The 19479-nt window shown below is 40.1% G+C and overlaps 1 protein-coding gene across 2 annotated transcripts in view; it reads left to right on the top strand.

Moving 5' to 3' along the window:
* The first annotated feature begins 16043 nt into the window (after positions 1-16043).
* palm1b (paralemmin 1b) overlaps positions 16044-19479 on the top strand; it is a 31318-nt gene continuing 27882 nt past the window's right edge. For both annotated transcript variants that reach the window (XM_088002328.1, XM_014986874.2), the window contains exon 1: positions 16044-16423. The gene's annotated coding sequence lies outside the window, so the exon portion shown is untranslated. The remainder of the gene's footprint in view (positions 16424-19479) is intronic.

The raw sequence follows: 19479 nt of genomic DNA, 5'->3' as shown, positions 1-19479 counted from the left end.
GGGCAACCTCCTATACGGACGTCACTGAATGGATTATGGCTGTGAACATTAGAGGCAGTGGAATGGAAAGAGAATCGCTTCTGAAATGAAAAGTACAGCAGGGGCACTCGGCACAAAGCGCTGGGCTCACGGTGGGACTTTTCAGCGAGCGAAACTCGCCACAGATTGAAGATCGAAGCCGAAACACGGAACATAGACGAGTGTTTTGTTTATGAACCCATGCCAGCATACGCTTCTCAACCGCGTCCCCCGTTGAAGTGTCAAAGTCGCTCCAGCCGGCGAAGCTAACCTTCCCATCCAGCATGTCTGAAGCAGATGGAGGGCTGCGCTGCGCAAGTTTCATAGATCAACACGGACACACTTTTCAAAACAACTCCTGAAATATCTGTTTGTAAAAAATTTTTTTTAGATATATTATCCAGGAGAGCTCTTCAGGAATACTCAAATGTGTTCATTTACAACTTTGTCAAAACTGGACTGTTGTCAACTGTCATTCACCTTTTGTGGGCTAAGAGTGATTGTCACTCTTGTTAGCCTTTTAGTTATTGCACCATCACTTCTTTCTTTTTTTCTTTTTTAATAAAAACACATCTTAATACAGGTGAGATTGCTCTTTGGGAGCCTTAAGGAATTTTAAATGAATTCTCTTAATTTTCTTCAGGGGAGTCACACTCATTTCCATTTTTTCTGCGCTTTTGAAGACTTTGATCACTAGTTCATGTCAATGAGGGATTCAGAACAAAACGTTGAAATAATCAGGTTGTATTAAATTCCTTTCTTTTTTTAATTTGTTTTGCATCACAAATCCAATCATTCTTCCATCACCAACTTTGTTCCCTTGGCAATTTTCTTTAGAAATAATCTTTTCTGATAAATCCTGGCTCCTATTTTAAACCAGATGTGTAACCTTTATTTTAAAGCTTTTTTTTTAATTTTTTTTTTATTGATGGTTGAAACCCATTGAGAATTTGAATCCTGCTTTTATGGCAATCTAACATTTCAAAAATGAGGAGCCTTATTTTGAGAAAAGTCTGTTAGCTATACTGTGAAAGTCCTTTTGTTTTTATCCTTCTGTCACGGTTTCTCTTAGTATATTTGGTGTCCCTGGTTACCATAGTGATTCCCACATTTTCTGGCTAGCAGAATGTGACTTTCTTGCTTAAAGCCAAGTAAAATGATGCATGACAGAAACGTCTAATCAAATGGCTGCTGTTTTAGCCCCATAGGTAGCTATAGGGAAGGTTTTGAAACCATACAAAGCACCAGGGTCTGCTGCTCAATCTGGGTGATTTTCGTATTTCTACTTTTGTAGAAGCTATGCCGATGTAAATACGCCTTCAACACAAGACATAACGAGAAGAATCCCTCTCAACTAACGTTAGTCGATGGACGAAATCCTTTGATCTACCTGAGCTCTGGGGGGATTCGACAGAAAACTGTCAAATTCCTCCAATGGTAGACTCACTGTCTGAAAGTAGACGCATTTCCATGCACAGCTGCTGAAAAGGTCGTGTGTTGGTTGAGGTCTGTGGTTGTAAGGCTGGGTTAAAAGGAATATTTAAATTGAAATTCCCAGGCTTCTTTGGCGCTGAGAGAATTTAATAATGTAAGAGAGAGTTCTTTTTCAAAGCATTGTCTCATTAAAATGAAAAATTTGTGAAAACCATGTAATATTAAGTTTACTTGTTTATCTTGAAGTTAAATTATGACGCTAAGTGGAATTATTGCTGCTTGTACTGCTGAGATTGATGGGTAAAATAGCCGTTTAGCTTTAAACCCAAGAGAACTGAAACAACAAATTAACAGATATTTCCTAAAAATACTTCAAAGGTATTAGTTTTACCCCTCATCAAATATTAACCAACACGATCACTGTGTTAGGCCTTCAAAGCCCCAAAATGTTAATTGAAATTTGCAAAAAAATATTTGAAAACTCTAAACAAAATTCAAGGTAACGCTAAAGGTTTAGCTCATCAATACATTGCCATTGAAAAGATCATTTTTGTGTTCCTGACAACCCTTTAGTTTTAGCCATTAGGTCCTGTAATAAACTTAATTACAAGACAAAAAGGTAAATACTCATACAAACTAACACAAAAAATTGTCCAATTATGTTGTAGGGCAAGAAAAAACATTTAAAGGGTTTTTTTATTAGCTAAAAAAATTAATAATTAAGGATTTCTGTAATTTATTTTGTCAGCTGCACAATAAACAGTCTAAATCAATGGACCCTTGGTAAAGATGTTGCAATGCGGTAGCAGAATCTCGCACTGAAAAGTAGAATTAGAAATCCAAAGTTACATGTTCGTTGGTCAGCATTCCCAACACCATTTCCATGTTTAATGAAGCTAATGTTACTTTCATCAAACCAAAGAAGAGTCAGGTCCCAGTTAAAGTCTTACAATTTCACAAACTCCACAAGTTTATGATAGTGATGATAAAAATTATAACCAATTCCTGGCATTCCCCCCAAATATCAATTTGACTTGTAGATAGCATGTAATAGTTGATGTGTCGCATCATATTTACATTTCATAGAAACAGGAAGTAATGAATTTTTAATGAGAGATTCCTAGAAAGTCTGACCAGGTTGGAAAAAATATCAATAGTTATTTTATAGGAATTGTTTGGGTTCTAATAACCGTGCTACTGATGATTTTCTCTCCCCGCCCCCCACTGAATAATTGGGTTCAAACTAAATGTTGGCATTGTCTCAACTTTTCACTGTGAGATTATTCTACTGCATTAAAGTACTTATTTATTTTAAGGCATATCTTTACCACATGTCCTTTGCCTATAAGAAAAGAAAGATTTGCACAACCCCTTGGTGCTCCTTTTGAACTACCCCAACACCTTTTTGTCCGTTTATATCTTGTATAAAGTGTTTCCTTTTTTTCCAGACAGAAGATTTCTCATTTAATCACACGTGGTTCATTTTGGCCACTAATTTGATTGTACTTTTTCAAAACACAGACTCGACGACGGGTGGCATCGTTGTCCACCTGCTCACCCCTAAAAACCCCAAGAGGTAAATAGCCTGATTTTGTAAAGTTGTCCTAGGAAGAGGTTTTGTTAAATGAAACAAGTTGTGTGTGTGTGTGTGTGTGTGTTTTTTAGAGGTGCTTCTCAGACGAGGAGCTGGTAGTTAAGTTGCCTGTCACTTTGTGCTGCATGTGTGTAAGAGTGTGTGTGTTTTTTTTAACGTTAGTACTTAAACCTTTTTGAAAGAATAATCCTCTGGTGAATATGCTACAGCTTTGAGCCCAGTTTGACTGTAAGATATTTGAAATTACTTAATATTATTAATACTATTATTATTTAAAAGTCCTCTTTTATGGGCTAATGTTTTCTATCTGTGGTGATGTGTAACACTGATAACTTTGTTGAATAAAATAAATAATGTCTGCTTAACTGAGGATTGATCTCGTGGTGCTTGAAAACAATGCGTGGAGTTCATGAGGCAGCGCTCAAAATAGCGAGTGAGGTCGATGCCACGGCGGCGTTTACCGCCACTCTGATGGAAAGGATCTTCCTCATCGATTCTTAGGTTAAGAGAACTTTCTTCCTCATTCCGCACTTGAACACACACAAATGTGTGTAGCAAATGTAGAAGAAGCACATTTGCAGTGCAGCATTTCTCTCTCACTCTCTGCACGGCCTAGTGTCAAGTTTCTGAAATGAATTCTTCTACATTGTTGGTCGAGCGACGTCTAGAAGTCTAGAATAAAACAAACATTGTGTGAGGTCTCCTTATGTTTTAGAAAAGAATGGAGGAAAAAATTTCCCAAAGTTTTTTTTTTTTGTCAAAGCCACAAATAGTGCTTACTTTGACTTTATGTGATAGACCAACAAATGCAAGATAAATGGTTAAGTGGTTTGAAAATAAAATTAAGTGAAAGGTAAAGGAACATACCAGCGTAGCACATCAAATTGCTCAAGCTCAGTCAAATTGGATTTAAAGTATGTCTGCGCAGACATTTTGAGGTATTGACACAAATTAGGTTTATGTCTGGACTTTGACTGGGCCAAAACAAATGAACATGCCTTGATTTCTAGCTCTGGCTGTAGTGCAGTATTTGATGTTCTTTTGTTTTGCAGTCACTAAGCTGTTTTATTTCAGTATTACTCTGTATTAAGGTTCTACCCAGACTAAATTACACACAAGTGGGCTATGTACTGCTTAGGTGGCGTCAATAAGCAACTGATTCTACAGGACTTCAATTAGGGATGTCATAGTAAACAGGGAGGACTATCATGCAGCTCACAGTTTATGTTAATGAATCACAGAAAATCCCAATAAAACAGAGATCGGATGCCTTTGAGAGACAATGCATGTGGCGCTTAAAATGTGTGTCGGGTTTTTTTTTTCTCTGAAGGCGTCTGTCTTCGCTCATGTATATTTGTGCGTGCATCCAACACTGTGGAGCAATGAGCTGTGTGATGAGGCCATAGAGGTAGTGGGGGGGCAGATGGTGTACCAAGGCCCGAGGACAGTCAGTCTGTCCATGACTCACACTCGGCAAGCCAGCAGCCCTTTCTCTCAATGTCGTCCCTCCACTCCCCAGCTCCCCCAACATTCTTTCATTGGTGGCCCAGAAACTGCCACACAACAAGTGTGCATGGATATGTGACTACAGGAGGCAACAGAACAGAAAATGGAGACTGAGCCATGTGTCTATTTTTGTGATGGAGTGCCTTCTTTTTAGTGCTTATACAGTATCTGTGCACCCCTGGGTTTGTGTGTGTGTGTGTGTGTTTGGCCAGGCCAAGCAGCTTACAGCCTTTTCAGGACTGATTTACCACTGCAGAAACAGCACAAAAGGCCTTTTGTGTCCCACTCCTTTGTCATCCCGCTCACTTTGACACTATCATTCTCCCGTCTGCCACCACATCCAGCTCCCTTTCCACCTTTACAGATGGAGGAAGTGGATTTGGTGCTACAAATCCTTAATTTTGAGCTTAAACAGCTCTCTGACTTCTGAAAGATTGGATGCTCATGGATGATACAAATACTCTTGTTTTTTGTTTAGGCAATACAGTGAATCTTAAACCTAAAAAAAAAAAATCATTCACTAAATTCACCATGAAAATGAAACATCGGTTTGTTTTGGTCATGTAATCTGGCTCAAGGTTCTCAATTATGGAAAATATCACAATCAGTCGTGATCATTTAACACAATCACAGTCATTGAGTTTAGAAGCACATCACATTTATTGCACTTGAAAATCTACATTAGGCCTGACGCAATAAGCAATAACTCAGTTAATTGCACAATCAATTAAAGTGAGTTCAATAATTTCCATTTGCATGATTTATCACTTCTCTCTTTTCTCTTCCTACCAAAAATCAAATGATACAAATCTTCAGTCTGGTGCATTGGACTCAACTAGCTACCTTTTTTCTTTTAACAAAGACTTCATAATTAATTTTATTTCATGTTTCTGTTGTCTTATTTATTTTTGGATACATTAAATGTCTTCCGGTTCCAGTGTTAAATGTTCACTAGAGTTTAAAGTTTATTGATGCTTCAGAAAAGAGCTCTTGGATTATGCCATTACCATAATATCATTTGAAAATGATCTCAAAACAACAATATTATCATTTATATTGTTTTGGAATAAGCTCTGGGACAATATATTGTCCAGCAAAATTTCTTGTGACAGGCCTAACCAAACTAGGAGTGCAATTACAATGTGGAATGTGGCACAGTAATTTTACTTATACTGTATATTTAATAACAATGTTAACATTGTTAACCATGTCTTCAGTGTAAATGAATGCTGGAACAAAAAACCGACAGGTGTAAAAATGTACAGTAAAGTATTTCCTCGGACCTAAATGTAATGTTTCAGCACACTTTTTTTATTTCAAAAGTCGACGTTCAAAGTAGCGGTTTGCTTAATTTCTCCGTTAAAATCTCTTCCAGATCAGATGATGTCTACTTCTGAAGAATTCATAACTGTTATGTTCCGTGTTTCTGTATGTTTTTGAGTTTTCTGTGTTCAGTCCTGTTTTCCTGTGAGTCTCTGTCCTGTCCTCCCCGTTGATTGCTCCCCAGGTGTGTCTCGTTCCCTTGATTACCCCATGTGTATTTAAACCCACTTGTTGTCTGTGTTCCTTGTTGGATCCTTGTCTAAGTTTGTCGTCGTTTGTATTGTCAATGTCTGACGCCGGTTCGTCATAGCTCTCCAGTCGTACTGTTAAGTCCTGGTTAGCTCAGCTTAGCTTCTTGCTCTCCAGTCGAACTGTTAAGTCCTGGTTAGCTTAGATCCCGTTTCAGTCTTCGTATCAGTTGCTACCGGTATTTTGGCTGTGTGCCTGTTTTTCTGCCGTGCTGCCTGTTTTTGGACTGATTGAGCTCATCATTAAATTCATTATCTTCACCATAACCTGGGTTCTCTGCGTCTCTCCTCACCACCAACAACCCCACTTCATGACAATAACACAAACACACAAAGAAATGATTCTGCATTCTGAATCCAACTAAATCTCACAGTTTCCTCCAAACCCATGTCATAAACCCAAATGTTCAGTCAATCCAGCAAACTCCGAAATTGTGGAAAGCTGTGGCAAAAATCAGAATGAGGTTTAGTGCATCAGTCAGGCGTCTCTACCCACCGCAGCTGGAGGCTCAGACTGACATTTTCAGGAGGTTGCGATTCTCTCAGTCTCTTGCTTTATTTTCAACCAGCTTCTACCCTCCTTTCCCTGTACGTTTTCAAATCGATATTTCATTAACTTTTATGTGGCCAAAGAGTGACACAGAATGCCAAAGTTCAGAGAAATATTGCATCCACAAGTGAATGTGAGGAAAAACAGGTCCCCCTCTAGTCGCTATATTTTATAACAAATTCCTTTTTTTATATATGTAACCCAAAGGCTATCTGTTTGGAGGAAGGAAAATGTCCTACCAGGCTGCTAGAGACATTGATACAGCCCAGCTGGGAGCCTGACATTTTTATAGCACCCTGCAAGTGCTGCTTTATAGAAAGTTAACTTTCAACCCTGCAGACTTTAGTTATTCTGAAGCTATGAGACTGTTTGTCTGGGTTTTTATTTTACAGTAAGTCTGCAGCAGTGCTGGGAGCTTCCAGGGAGGTGTCGTGGTCACACCAGAGGACAGCTATTCACCAGGCTTTCAGAGGTTATTTCAACCAGGTTATTTTAGAGCACTTCGTTCTTCCTTTTGCTGACAAGCGTTTTGGACATGATGATTTCATTTTCCAGCAAGACTTGGCACCTGTCCACACTGCCAAATATACCAAAAGCTGGTTCAATGACTGTGGTATCGCTGCTAATGATTAGTCATTAAACTGGTCTGGTCTTGAAAATTAATTAAGACTTTTTCATGCCCATCGCTGAATATGTCTAAGGTCGTTTATCTGTAGTGGGGTGTTGATATTTCTAGCGGTAAAGAGAAAAGTAAGAATGGCGGTTGACTTAGGTACATTTTTGGAGCATCAACTTTTTTATTCTACATATGAACATACAGATGGAAGCAAATGGAAATCATCGTTTTTGCCTAAAATTATACGATCATTTCAACAGTTGAACCAAAGAGTCATCTGAATCACCGCTGATGTACTGAATTTAAGTCACTTCAAATAAAAGGGATTCTTTCTTCTCAAAGAGAACACTTTTCTCTGAGTTGCAAAAGTGAAAAATCTAAAGTTAAAGATATGGAGCAAAAAATTGTCTTGTTAGTGAGTAAAATACTAGTATAAAGCTCCGAACTAGCAAAGACTTCAGCAAAATGACTAGCACTCAAAATAGACGTAGCAATGGAGCTTCATAAAAAACTGAAATAGAAAAAAAAAGTTCGTAACAAACGCACCTCTAAAAGAGGACAAACAGAAAACCATGACATCAGCAACATGACTTCAGTTTTATACATGAAAATTACAGTTCAGACAATAATTACCGAACATCTGGATTCTTCACTCATGTGGCCATAAAGTAGTCTTTTTCGACAAGTCTCGGCTCAAAAATGTCCTTTTCTTCCGCTTTAAAGTGCCCAAGTACGTAAACGAGAGGTTTTTTCAACTTCCGGAAATTTCAGACCTCTCTGTAACAACAGCACCACATGCTGACAAAAAGAAGAATTGCAACCAGTACATGAAATAAAAGCAAAACAAGGTTTACAAAATGCGTATTTACAGGAACCCATTTTTCACCTGGTGACACTTGGTTAAGCTCAAAATTATTCGTATCTCTGTCAGATCTAACGTTAAGGTGTTCTTTGAACTTTACCAAAATGTTTCTTCTCTGTAAAAGTCAACCTTAGTCCTGACTTGAATCTGACAGAGAATCTGTGGATTTGACTAAATACTAGCATAATGGAAAAGAAACCCTGCCAACCTCAAAGACACGGAATATTCAATCAATTATCTGTGAAAACACACAGAAAGTTTGTCAGCCATTTCAAAAAGCAGTTTGATTGCAGTAATGCCCATAAACATGTACCTATTGATTACTGAGATGGGTATAAATACCTAATTGACCGCCATTTTTTAAAAACATGACATGAATAAACAGATTTATTATTTTTACTTTGCTTATTTTCTTTTGAGTGATGCCTGTCCACATTTCTTTGCAGAAACAAACTTCTTGGATGAAATCTAAATCTGCAAGGAATAGGAATAATGTTTAATTTTGGAATTAAAAAAGCTTTTTAAAGCAGAAAGTGATAGAAAATATTCATTTCCTTCTTGCTTATTTCCTTGTCAAAAAAATTTGAACAACAGCAAATGTCGCTTGGGCAGAACAAGGAGAAAACTCTCTAATTATTACCAGAGTTAATTCCCTGCTCACTCACACAGTGTGATACAAGGTTGTTCTGGTTTGTAATTACATCCTTTCCTCTCCCCGGGGTCTTCAAATTCTTCTCCATTTAAAATATCAAGAAAGCAAGTTTCATTAAAATTTTTAGATCAGCCGTCCCACCCCTTGCGGGCCCTGGGCACGACAAATCCCAGATGATGCTACGCTTTCGGAAAAGTGACTTAAGATTGGTTGAAAATTGGAGAGGTGGCTGAGCCGACGGCTGAAAAAACTGTCTCTCTACCCCCTCAGGCTGATTTAAGGGGAGGGAGGGGAAAAAAATGCTAAAAAGCTGACTTTGCAAAGATATAAAGCTCTGTCGTGACTGCTGAGGACGCATGCATGTAAATCTTTCATTTTTGTCTCTCCTCTAATTAAACCCGATATGCCTGTTGGGTAGTCTCCTCATGCATCCCTCTGTGGAAATGACGGTGGAATTAGACGGAAACAATATTCCGCTGGAGCCCCAGATTCCATGACACATGCAAAAAACGCAACATGTTTGCATTTCTTCTAGGTGACGTAGGAAGACACGCAAACTTGAGATAAATCCCATTTCTTATTCTTCTTTTTGTTGACTTTATGCAAGAAGACGGAGGGGTGGAACGATGCAGAGTATTTAAGCATGAAAGGACTGATGTGTGTTGTGGCCTTACATGCATGAGTAAGGCTGTACAGTGCATGACTTCAATACCCTGCAGCTCCAGGAATGGGTACTAACACACTGACACAGTTATTAGACCAGACTAATTGGGTCTGCGATGATATGTGTGTGTGTGTGTGTGTGTGTGTGTGTGTGTGGTGGGTGGGTGGGTGTGTGTGTGTGGGTGTGTAAGTGAGGACAGGATTGTAAATCTACAGTATGTTACAGCACATTTCTGTGGCTGTTTCATGTAGCGACAGCACACACGTTTTGCTGTGATTTCACCTCCGCGCCGTCTCAAATGTAGGTCAAATAAAACTTGATAGACGAAGATTACGGCATTTACTTCTGTGAGTGATTTTCCTGTCTCAGAGGAAAAAGATGTTCCAAAAGTACTGCATGCATTTGTTGTCACAAATTTACTGATGCCCTCCTTTTGAGGCGACTCCAACAGATGTAAGTTTTTTTTTGGGGGGGGGGGGGGGGAGACGCTCTTTGGGAAAGATCACGCACTCTTATTACTGCTTGACCCAGTTTCATTCCTCACAGTTCCGTAGGGTGATAGATATAATGCAAAATAAGCACAAGTATACACACACCGAGAAAAATAAATAAATAAATTCCCACATCTGCACGGGCCCGCGTGCATGTTCTGTATTTTTGATAAATCTGAAAAATAATCCAGCATGAAATTAAAAGAACACAGCTTCGTCGTTAATCCGGTCTAAATCAGTCGGTCTGGGAGCGTTGATTTAATGACTAAATTAGAGCGGTGTGCCACCACACTCAGGCCTGTGATTAATCCCATTTTGTGTTAGCTGCAAGCAGGGAAGCAGAAATATTAGCCCTGTTGAAAATATCTGTTTTTTTTTTTTTTTTTTTTTTTTTTTTCTGTTTCCTAAACCATCTTGCAGTCACCCTGTGTTTACTTATAATGACGGGAGTTGTGGGTGATGATCAGAGCCCAAAGATGAATCACAAAAAAAAAACATGGTGTAACAGAAACTGCTGAGCTTTAAATCTCAGAAAGGCAGAAAAGAGAGGCAAATAAACAGAGAAACACAAACTAAATGTGGGAATAGGAAGAAAACTTATGCGCATTTCCTTCCAAAGGTATTTGTATCTGTTCTACTTTTTTTTTCTTTTTACAATTTGTCAAGTTGCAGCTGCAAACTTTAATATATTTTTGTTAGAAGTTCATGTAACAGCCCAAGACAATGTCAGAGATATAACAAAACTAATACCAGTACGTTATTTCAGTGGTGGTTTTTTGACTTGGGCCAAATGGGCAGTTGCCCAGGGCGGCACTAGAAAGAGGAGCTCACAATCACCAGACAAAGGAGATAGTGATCGATAGCACATTGAACATGTTGTCTTAAATAGTCACCTATTTAGATGATTTCCTGCATTTTGAATTGTTGGGGCTTGGCACAAAGAATTAAATTAAATTAGATGGAAACCATCAGTGGCCATCTGTTTCCAGGACTGTGACAAGATCCTGCACACTCTGTGCACGCTCCTGTCAAGAAATGTACGCATAGAATAGAAAACATAGAATAAGCCAGGCAGAGAAGAAAATCCAAAGACTTCAGATACGCTGGAATGAAATATTGTTTATCTTCTCATCTCGTGAGCTGTATCTATTTTCACACCCTAAGTATACGCCGATTTTCTAATCATACTGCCCACTCAGAGAGCTTTTCGCACAACAGTTCACGTTCACCCAACTGCAATCACAAACACCCACACATTTAAACAATGATCTGTAGATATGGAGCTCAGTGTCTAGGTGTTTTGCATGTTGTCATATTTTTGTGTAATGAACTATCAGTACATTTACATTACTTTCATATCCATAAGTCCACCAGGGTTTTCTCATGACTTAGTAATAAGATTTTTATTTTCCCCTAAAGCAAAAATCTCACCTTCCATTAACTCTTTAGCAACTGCACTCTCAAGGCAAAGAAGGAGATTTACTGGAGAACTTTCACTTTGACAATAAAGGATTTTTTTTGTACATTTTTTTTGTCAAAAATGCTTAAATTTGTTAATCGTGATTGATTTGGAAAAACAATAAAAAGGGGTAAAACATCCAAGGGACTGGCTACTTTTTAGATACTGTATGTTGATCTGTATACTAACTGGTTTTATTTTTATTGATGCACATTTTGGGGTTAAAGGGTCCTGGTACTAACTAGGCCAGATCATGGCTAACTTGTTCAGAGTCGTAACGGCATAAACAATTATCTTATTGAGTCTTTTCAGACATTTTATCAACATGTATTTTTGAATAAATAGCTATTCCCTATACTGAAATAAATCTTAACGGTGCTCAGTGAGAAAAAAAAATAGGAAGATTTCTTTCGATTGCGTATTGTCCTGCTAAACTTAGGTTGTCATTACCTCACACATAACTTTTGCTGAAGCCAAAAACAAAAGAGGCGTTTTCCAGCGAATCCTCAACACTGACGAATGTTTTCAAAACAACTTTTAGTGATTTGCGTCATGCAGCGACATCTCTCACCAAAGTCTGCCTTGCACAGCCTGCAGAGGCAGATTTTCCACGTGAATCTGCGTGCCCGCATTCTGCAGCCACCTAAGCAGCTTGGAGAAAAGAAAAGGAAAAGGAGAGATTTGTTTTTAGCTTTCATTGACTTTATGAGAGGAGATAAAAGAGCTGTCACTCGACCGAGGCGTCAAGCTGAGCCCAGAACTGGATCAGTGGCTTCGTCGCGGCTCTCGCTGATCTCCACAACAGGCGCCGATTAACACATTGTTACATCCGATGCCAGCCTGATCCGGAACCACGAAAGGGTTTGTTTTGTTTGGGGTTTTTTTTTTCCCCTCACGGCGCATATGTGAGTTAAATAAAAAAAAATTAAAAATTAAACCAAACAAAAGGACAGCCCCAAAACACAAACACTTTGTCTCAATCTGTGTGTTGGAACAGATGAAACGACTGGTCAGGGACTGTAGGTGTGTAACTTCGTGATACCGCCTGTTTATCTGGTTGGAGGGGAGGAAAAACAGAAAAACTTCCTCTCACGCTGACACATTTCCATGGCATGACCCTCATTATAGTGCTGAAGATTCATGGCAGCAACAGACTGGTGTGCATCTGTGTGCATGTCTGCTTCGTCTGTGGCTTTCTGTTGCCTTGGAGAAAAATAATAAGTGATGCAGTAAGTAAAAAAAAAAAAAAAAAAGGAAATTGGGATGAAGCAAAATAGACAGTCAGTGAAAGAAACGTGCTTTATGTGCTTGTACAGTGCATTTCTCTTCAGTTAGTCATACAGTATCTCGTAAAACTATTCAGCGCCCCTTGTCTTGTTTTCACGAATTAGGACCACAAACTCTCATTTAATTCATCAGGATTAAATGTAATAGACTAACACATAAGCAGTGCAGAAATGTCAGGAGAAAATTAAATGAAGACAGGCTTTTTAAGGCTTTGTACGAGTAAAAGTCTGAAAGTAATAATGTTCATTTGATTTTGGCACCTTTAACTCTGATATTGCCGTATGAGATCTGCAGCTAATGAATCTGTGGATAGCACAACTATTAGTCGCCCTTCACATAAATCTGGGAATTTTAGAAAAGTGGCATGATGAAAACTCTGTCGACATAAAAACTATTATGTTGACAGATCGTCTCTGCTAAACTAAAACATTTTGCAGTAAATCTATGTTTGACTTTGTTGTTTTAATCTAAAAAAAGTGGAATTTTGTGGACAGTGAATACTTTTAACTTAAAAATTAAAAAAAGAAACATATGTTTGGCCAGCATTGTTTTGGACCAATGCATGCATTTATTTGATAAAGTCCTAGTCAAAGTGTAGATCTGTACATTTTTGAGAATCTGTGGCACTGTCAGCAGCTCCGGTGTGTATGTGCAATGATGCTAAAAAAAAGATACCCTAAAAGACATGCAGCTCTTACCGCAGCAAACAACAGTCATACAAGATGATGTCATGTATTGCTCTCCTTCAGCCCCACAATAACATGTGCTGGTCTGCATTAGTCTGTTACATAAGATACAAATGAAATACATTAAAGTATATGAAATAGGTTCAAATAGGTTTGAACTGTACGATATAGCTCGTTAAATGTGGGAGCAATAGAAAAAACCCCCAAAAAAAACAGAACTCTTCTCCTACAAACGCCCCCACACACTGGCACAAGAGCGCAGGAGAATGCAAAACAATCTACAGTAGCCCACAGACACACGACTGGCATTTTGGAAAGGACGGGGATGGAGTTAGATACAGAAACACAAGGCAAAAAAAGATGAAAGAATAGAAAATAAATGAATCATTTGGAGAATTTTTTTTTTCTTTAGTCATGTGCATGGAAACGAGGAAAACCCCAAAGCCTCTATCTGCCTCCCTCACTATTTCATTTTCTCATCCATTCACTTCCTCCACATCCCCCTCTCCTCCCCCCCTCGTCCTCCGACGTGGATTTTCTGCAGCCTCCTCCAAATTCCACTCGGTTATTTTCACTTTGGGAAATATTTATTCCGGAGATGTTTATTCACGACCAAGGTTCTGAGAGGGAGATAAGAAGCCAAGTGCTGAGCTGGCCTCCAGGGCTCCAAAGTCACAAACACACAAACCACGCTGCACGTAAACACACACACATGCACACGGGCTTGTTTGCATACATTTACGCGTAGCGACACTCACCGAACTGCTTTTGGTTGCAGATCATGTACAAACTCAAGACGGTTTGTCCGTTTAAAGTCCCTCAGTGTTGTCAAATTGAGATAGAGATGTTGCATTTGATTTCTCAAGGGGAAACAACAATAATAATAATAATAAAAAACATTTCGGTGAGGGTTTTTAGTACCCAAACATGGCTGACCCTCATCTGTCACCAGTATTTATCACGATGTCAAGAGAGACACGCACATGCACACCATCAGGAGTGCGGTGCCTCCTCCGAATCCTCTTCCTACATGCAATCGTGTGATCTACACACACATGGAAAATTGCTTGAGGGGAGAGAAAGATGGATGTGCGTGAAGTGAGCAGCAGACAGTGAGGCTGGTGTTTTTTTTTTTCTCTCTCTTTCAGCATGATTTTGTTTCTTCGTATTCTCCCTTGCTGGCTCTCACCCACTTTTACATTCTTCCACGATTCCCTGAACACCCACATGCTAAACTAAGATCTGATACCGCTTTAAAACTCACAACTTCCCTAAAATGTGAGGGGGGGAAAAAAAAACAAACAAAAAAAAAAACAAATCTTAGCTCAGCCTCACATCTTCACTTAGACATTCAGTGTTGCAATAGTATCCACACCCCTTTTTCTTTTTATTTTTTTTTTAAACACACAACACAAAATTTTACTATGATTTATTGGGATATTGTGTGATGGACCAACACAGAGTCAGAACTTGGAAACTGGAATTAAAATGATAGTTTTTAAAAAATAAATGAGTCAGGATTTTGAGTGGTTTAAGTTGCATTTTAGCTAATTCCTTTATCCCTAAATAAAATTAAATTCTTCAAAATGTGTTTAGAAGTAATAAAATTAGGAAAAAGGTTCCACTTTTGTGTAATTTAATCTCAGCATAGATGTAGCTGTTCTGGGTAGGTCTCATGGGTTTATTACCTACACCCATACACATTTAATGTTTTTTCTTTATTTTCATGACGGCATACATTTTAAATTCTCACCAAAAGCATAAAAACTTTGCATAAACACATATGGAATTATGTAATAAGTGTGAAATATCTCTTTGCTGCACAATTATATATCTTGTCCCACATATTTTCTGTCTTGCTATGTGTCAACAACATGGAGAGTAGCAGGTGTAGTAATATATAAAGAAAAAACATCTTAAAGGTCACTTCGACACTTAGACAACGTTAGACATTTTATAGATAGATAAATTAGTCCTAATGCACTCGTTTGGTGTTTAGAAAATTCCTTTAAGCCTATTTGCTTTGAAAAGCATTTCCTCCTGTTGAAATTAAAGTTTCACACCCAGTTCTGGCCAACTCTTGGCATTTATATGAGGAAACGTAATGTGGCCATGAAAACTATTTAGATCTCTACCACCACCTGCTGTACGCTCGGTGCAGGTGCAACATGTTTTGGACAAAATCAGGGTGCAGAGGTGAGAATAATTATAGCCAGCTGGTATTATTCAGGACACAATGTTGCGACGTCAGTATTGAAAACAGTTGATACACGAGCGAATGGGTTCACCCTAAAGCCTCACACACGAAGCATGGGCGTTATTAATGCAGCAGAAAGGAACCGCCCGGGGTTGAGTCTTGGGACTGAGCCTAACACCGCCACTAGATGGGGAGGCGGGACAGGAAAACAAGGAAGAATGGCGCTCTCTCCAAAATGCAAGAAGGCCTTGATGTGTTTTGATGCACCTCTCATAGCACACAGCCTCCGTTCCTTGCGTCATGTGATAAGGGCTGGAATGACAGCCAGCAGCGGTCCTCGTTAGCAGAGGAGGAACCGTATCTCAATCAGCGTGCGCGGCCAGGGTCCCCTTTATCTCCACACGGCAGGGGAGGCGTATCCTTTCCCCCTTTGCGCTCCCCTTCACATACCACTCACACTCTGTCTGCCTCCCTCTGTCTCTCTTTCTCTCTCTCTCTCTCCCTCTTGGCTGAAGCGAAACCACAACCTGCTCCCGACGACGCCCTATCGCCCATGAGATTCCCGAGTCCACCGCGCGCCTGTTTCGCACGAGACGAAGCCGTCGGGTTCTCATTGTAACGTCAGGCTGCGCGCGCGAGCTGCCTGCCGCGTCACCTCGGCTATAACAGGAAAAAAAAATAAAGAAAGGAGGAGGAGGAGGAGGAGAGAGAGAGGGAGAGAGAGAGAGGGGGGTGTTTGGCCATTCTGAATCCAGAAATAAATAACAATAAATAAATAAAAAAACAGCTAGTTTGGAAGACGTCTGGAGCGGGAAGGAAAAGGGATCTGCAACTGAGTAAGTCCAGATTTTTTTTTTTTACTCTTTTTTTTTTTTTCCTGTGGGTGACCTGTTTTCGTTAGCTTGTGCGGCAGCATCAGTGGGTTGGGACAGACTTGGATGTCAGCGGTGGAAGGTGGATGGAAGGCTGAAAATACAAAACATATTGGCGGTGTGTGTGTGTGTGTGTGTGTGTGTGTGTGTGTGTGTGTGTGCGTGTGTGTGTGTGTGTGTGTGGCCTTCTTGGGCCATGTAAACATCTTGGACGCCGCTGAACACATTCAAGGTCTATCCCAAGAGAGGCTGCATCCTTCTGGGACAAATAATTCCAAAATTCAGAAGCAGATTCAAGGAGGATTTATGTCATATTCCACCGTGTTTTGCTGCATGTCTTGGAAGCACAGACGCGGCACGACAGGTGTAACGGGAAGGCATGTTTACACGAACGCCTATGATGCTCCATCATGTTATATCGATCCGCTTGTGCGAGAAAAGAGGAGCGTTTCTGGGTGTCTCTGTTGGTAAATGTTCCCGCGGCGCCAGCAAGCCGTGTACGGCCGTCACGGCGCGGAGGAGAGAGGGTGACTGGTTGCAGACTGTGGATGGAGGAGTGAGGAGACGCGAGGAGGCAGGGGGAGAAGCGGGATATCTCCTTGCGTGTGTTGTGATGTGATGCGAGCAGTCCGCGCTCCAACATGGCGCGCTCCCACTTGAGCTGATAAAACCTCGGTCATTACATACTCCTGTCCGGAATTTCCACTTTCCAGCGCGGAAAGAGGGAGTTATGATGCTGAGCATCTTCAACGCGCTCAGGCTGCCTCCGCCATCCCGCTCTGAACGGCACGTAGACCCGCGCCTGTGTCTTTTCCTGTCACTGAACAGAACATTGTCACTCCCATTAATTTTACTCTGTTCTTCTCAGCTGCGTTTGATCCCAGCAGGTAGAAGCCAAACCAGACAAAGCAGATTTTTTTGCCTTTGGTCCTTACCTATTGTCTCTCCCCCTGGAGTTCTCTATGTTGTGAACTAACTCTTTGTTGACAAGTACATTGTCTGTATACACAACACACCCAGAACATTTCTAGATCCTGGACATACCTTATTCTACTTCATGTCCTGCGAAATACATCAATGCCTGTTTGTGTTCTAATAATGCCAGAAAGATGTCAACTTCACTTTGCAGTTTATAGCACTTTCCCAAATATTACTACAGCACCAGGATAACTTGCATGTCTACTGTAGTGTGATTTTTGACAGATATGCTTCACAAAATTAAACCGTCTTTCACTGCATTTTCAATCTGTGGCTCAATCGCAATCTTGAGAGATTGAGATTTTTGCCTGTTTGTCTGTTTTGCTCAAGTTCTGAATGAACTTGAGCAAAATAACATAACTGAAAGTTCAGTCAGATTACCCAAAACCCTTCTGTGGACATCAAATTTCAAGGTTTGATACTGATCCTCAATTGAATCTAGGCCTGAATGTTTACATGTAGGAATGTCCAGGGCATTCCCCCCCTCTCACCCGTTGACTGCTGGGGATAGGGAGCAGCCCCCCTTGCAAACCCACAAGGATAAGTGTGTTAGATAATGGGATGATGGATGAATGTTTACGCTTTCATCTAAACTATCCCATTGTCCATCTGGTTGTATGTTTATAGTCATCGTCAAGCTGGTAAATGAAGATGTTTTATCCCATAAATTCCCTGAAAATACGCTTCATCCATCTTCCTGTCAAAGATGACTAGCTTGCTTGTCCATACCAAAGATGCGCTGTACTATAGCATGATGCCGCCACCACCAAGTGTCAGCATGGGAGTGATTTGTTTAGATTAATGTGCAGTGTGTTTTACATGTTGGCCAGAAAGTTATATTTTGCTCTTATCTGAACACAATACCTTCTTCCTCATGTTTGCGGTGCCCCGTACAAACTTTAAACACTTCTTATGGCTTTGCTCCAACAGCGGCCTTCTTCTTACCACTCTAGCAAAGAGGAAAGAATGGTTGAATAACTCTATGTTGTTGTCATGTTGACAGATTCTCCCACCTGAGCCATGGATCTCCGTTGGCCCTCCAGAGAGTTATCACAGATCTCTTGGCTGCTTCTAAGCTCTCATTGTCAAGCTTTCGGTTTGTTTAGGTAGACAGCCATTTAGTAGTAGCTGACTTGCAGTTGAGCTATAGCCTTTCAAAGCTTGAGAAATTATTTCATATCCCTACGTTAAACCTTCCTACACATTTCTAGCTTTCATGTGTGCTGGGTTTCCGTGCTGTTTTAGGCCAATCTTGCCAAGCAGAGTAACTACACCAGGCCTGTTCCTGCTCCTGTTTGTTGTCTGTTGTGTCATTTTATTGTATGAGCCAGACACGTTGGGTCCCCTAAAATGTCTCGGCCAGTCGGTGCTTTAGCTTGGGGGAGCTGTATATCCGGTGGGGGCTGCTCTGTGTTTCGTCAGCAACTCACTGTGGAGCTGACAGCACTTGTCTTGTTCACCCAGTCATCATCTGGCGTCACGACTATGGCCAGTCACATTTCTGTCTCTGTGTGCCTCCATGTGCAGCTTTGTGTGTGAGTTTTAGGCAGTAGGCAGCAAAGTTGAACAAATAAGTCAAGCATGTATGGATTGTGTGTGTTTTTGTGTGCTGATGGCTCCCTCCTGACCTGGCAGGCATGGTAATTGGATGGCTCTGTTTCCATCAATTTAGATTTGGGGAAATGGGCTGGTAACTGGAAGGTCACTCGCTCATATTTATGGGCTGTCGGAGGGGGAAAAAAGGTGTAAGAATGAGTTAGGTCTAAACTAAACAGCTTAAGTGAACGGTTTCTCTGTAAACTTTGAGGTTACTGCCACTGTTTTCAGTTTGAATTGTATTTTTAGCACCCAAGGTTCTTAATTTTAGTTGTAGAAATGTCTTCATTACTTCTTCTGTGTGATAGAAATTCTTTTTACGTGTTAATGTTTTTGGTCTACCAGCCCTACATTCCCACCTTTTATATAGCTAATTTTAGCAGAACTTGGTTATTTTCAGCTAACATGTGAACCAATAGTTTACCTCTGTAAATCCACAAACTGGA

This window comes from Poecilia mexicana, unplaced genomic scaffold, assembly GCF_051168715.1.
Source record: "Poecilia mexicana isolate PSO_F unplaced genomic scaffold, ASM5116871v1 scaffold_22, whole genome shotgun sequence".
In the NCBI taxonomy this organism is placed as follows: Eukaryota; Metazoa; Chordata; class Actinopteri; order Cyprinodontiformes; family Poeciliidae; genus Poecilia; species Poecilia mexicana.
This window is presented reverse-complemented; position numbering and strand designations above follow the sequence as displayed.